Genomic DNA, 3,143 nt, shown 5'->3' with positions numbered 1-3,143 from the left:
TTGGGTGGAACGGAAGTATGACCCTTGTTCTAATTGAGTTCTTGTATAACTTGAAAAAGCTCTTTACTTGAACAACAGCTTGAAAACATATTCTCCTAAATTTCTAATTATCTGGACTTAAAGGGATACATGACATATAATCCTCTTATATTTGGGTAATTAGAATTTTTGTGGCATATAAACTAGAATTGAACTTCACCCTCTAATTGGAATTAAGTAACCAAGGAATTGGCGGTTGATGAATTTTAGAGGAGACTAAAAAGGTCTAAGGAATTAGGGTTTAGTCACATATAGTTTGCCATGAAATAAATCTTGCATGATTAAAATGGTTAGTAATAAAAGTCAATCCGGAAAATAGATATCTCTGAAGTCTTAACTGTTTCTCAATATATTATTCACAATTTGTTTACTGCTTGCTTTTCTGATTCTCTGATTTACTGTTTAATGCAATTAAACTTTCAAAACACCATTTTCTGTTTGTCTGACTAAGCCAATCACTCAACCATTGTTGCTTAATCCATCAATCCTCGTGGGATCGACCCTCATTCACCTGAGGTACTACTTGGTACGACCCGGTGCACTTGCCGGTTAGTTTATGGGTTATAAATTTCGCACCAAGTTTTTAACACCGTTGCCGGGAATTGACTGTAATTGACAACTATTCATTGTTTGATTGCTTAGATTAGATAATTTTTCTTTAAATTAATTTTTTATTATTATTAATTTTTTTTAATTTCTTTTGTTTCCTTTATTTTTTTCTCCTTGCCTTTCGTTTCCCATCCCCCTGTCCCCTGTTTTCTTTTTTTACTTCCTTTTAATTTTTTTATTTAAATCTCGTCCGTTCTTTTTTTATTTTTTTTTTATTTTTCATTTTTTTATTTTTGTTTTGTTTTGTTTTTTTTCATTAGTTTTTTTAACTTTCTATATTTTATTAGTTTTTTTTATCTTTAATTTTAAAAAAAATGCATCTTATATTATTTTTTCTTAATTTCTAAAATTAAGTTTGGTGTTTTCTAGTTATTTTTATTTTAATTTTTCTTATTTATTTAGCTCCCTAATTTCGAATCTTTTTGTCTTAATTTTACAAGTAATTTCAAATTTTATTTATTTGATTTAATTAGTATTTTTATTTTATTATTTTACACAGGTTACTTTATTGGGAATTCTCTGCATTCTGACGTAGAGAATCCCATCTTTTCTTGTCTTCTGTCTATTTATGAGCAGGAACAGGGACAAGGAACATCTGTTAGACTTTGATCCTGAACCTGAATGGATTTTGAGGCGGCGTTTGCAACAAGCAAGACTTTACAAAGCTGCAGAGTCCACTATGGATCATAATAATGCTATTAATGCCAATGTGACAAATCCAGTTGGGAATGAGCAACCTAGAAGAGTGCTTGGCTCTTACACTGCTCCTAATGCAGATCTTTATGGCAAAAGTATTGTGGTGCCTCCAATAATTGCAAATAATTTTGAACTGAAGCCACAGCTAGTTACTCTTGTGCAACAAAATTGTCAGCATCATGGACTCCCTTAGGAAGACCCAAATCAGTTTATTTCTGATTTTTTGCATATTTGTGATACTGTAAAGACCAATGGAGTGAATCCTGAGGTGTACAAACTTATGCTCTTCCCATTTGCTGTGAGGGATAGAGCAAAGCTGTGGTTAAATTCTTAACCCAAGGAGAGTCTGGATACTTGGGACAAGGTTGTCACTGGCTTTCTGACTAAATTTTTCCCACCTCAAAAGCTTACTAAGCTAAGGGTGGACGTTCAGACTTTTAGACAAAAAGATGGTGAGACCTTTTATGAAGATTGTGAGAGATTTAAGCTACTGACTAGGCAATGCCCTCCAGATATGTTCTCTAGATGGACTCAGCTGGATATCTTTTATGAGGGCTTATGTGAGATGTCCAAGATGCGCTTGGATAATTCTGCAGGTAGTTCTTTGCACATGAAGAAGACACCAGAGGAGACTATTGAGCTTATTGAGTTGGTTGCTAACAACTAATACTTATATTCCTCCAACAGGAATTCGTTACACTCTGAGACCTCTCAGAAGAGAGGCGTGTTGGAAGTGGAAGCTGTTAATGCTCTTCTTGCTCAGAACAAGCTTTTGTCTCAAAAAATAGATATGATTACTCAACGGTTGAGTGGAATGCAAAGTTCAGCTGTCAACACTCAGAATGCCCCCCAAGAAGTCTCTTATGACATGACAGGCAATTTTATGCAAAATGAAAATCATGATTATGCTCAATCTTCTTCTAAATAGGTCAATTACATGGGGAGTGCTCCTAGAAATCCCAATAATGATCCCTATTCTAAGACCTACAATCAAGGGTGGAGAAATCACCCAAATTTTAGGTGGAGATAGCAACCTTAGAGGCCATAAAATTTTAATAATAATTCTCAGTGTGGTTTTCAACAGAATAATTTTGATAACCACCAGTTTCAGTCATCTCAGCAAGCAACTTCTCAGCCTCAGCAGAACAATGATTTGGAAGCAATATTGGCAAGTTTTAGACAGAAAACTAAAGCATCAATCAAGAACTTGGAGATTCAGATGGGTCAATTAGCCACAAAAGTTAATGAAATTGATCAGAGGACCACTAATAGCCTTCCTGGTAACACACCCAAATCCAAGAGAGGAATGCAAGGCTATTACCTTGATAAGTGGACAAGTGGCAAGTACGGAAGCACAAGTTAATGAGGAGCCAGTTGAGAAAGAAGCTCTAGAGGAGAAGCAGGAAGAAGTAGAGCACGTCCCTCCAAAGCGTGCGGACAACCCATTCCCAGGCTCTCTTGACACTTATCCTATATTGCCAAAGGCTCCTGAGTACAAGTCTAAAATGCCATATCCTTAGAGACTTCAAAAGGAGACCAAGGACAAGCAGTTTTCAAAGTTCTTGAAAGTCTTCAGAAAGTTGCAAATCAATATTCCTTTTACTGAGGTTTTGGAGCAAATGCCTCTCTATGTCAAATTCATGAAGGAGTTGTTGTCAAAGAAGAAGCCTTTAAGGGGAGATGAGATAGTGGTCCTGACTAAGAAATGTAGTGTCATCATTCAGAATAACTTGCCAAGGAAGATGCCGGATCCAGGGAGCTTTCAAATTCCATGCACCATTGGGAGCACAACCTTTGAG

General features: G+C 35.9%; 1 non-coding gene across 1 annotated transcript; it reads right to left on the bottom strand.

The window, feature by feature from the left end:
- Positions 1-1,757: 1,757 nt before the first annotated feature.
- LOC112739469 (small nucleolar RNA R71) lies at positions 1,758-1,863 on the bottom strand. The gene has a single exon (XR_003170404.1). It is a non-coding gene; the product is annotated as a small nucleolar RNA R71 (small nucleolar RNA).
- Positions 1,864-3,143: the final 1,280 nt, after the last annotated feature.

This window comes from Arachis hypogaea, chromosome 13 (assembly GCF_003086295.3).
Source record: "Arachis hypogaea cultivar Tifrunner chromosome 13, arahy.Tifrunner.gnm2.J5K5, whole genome shotgun sequence".
NCBI classification, from domain to species: domain Eukaryota; kingdom Viridiplantae; phylum Streptophyta; class Magnoliopsida; order Fabales; family Fabaceae; genus Arachis; species Arachis hypogaea.
This window is presented reverse-complemented; position numbering and strand designations above follow the sequence as displayed.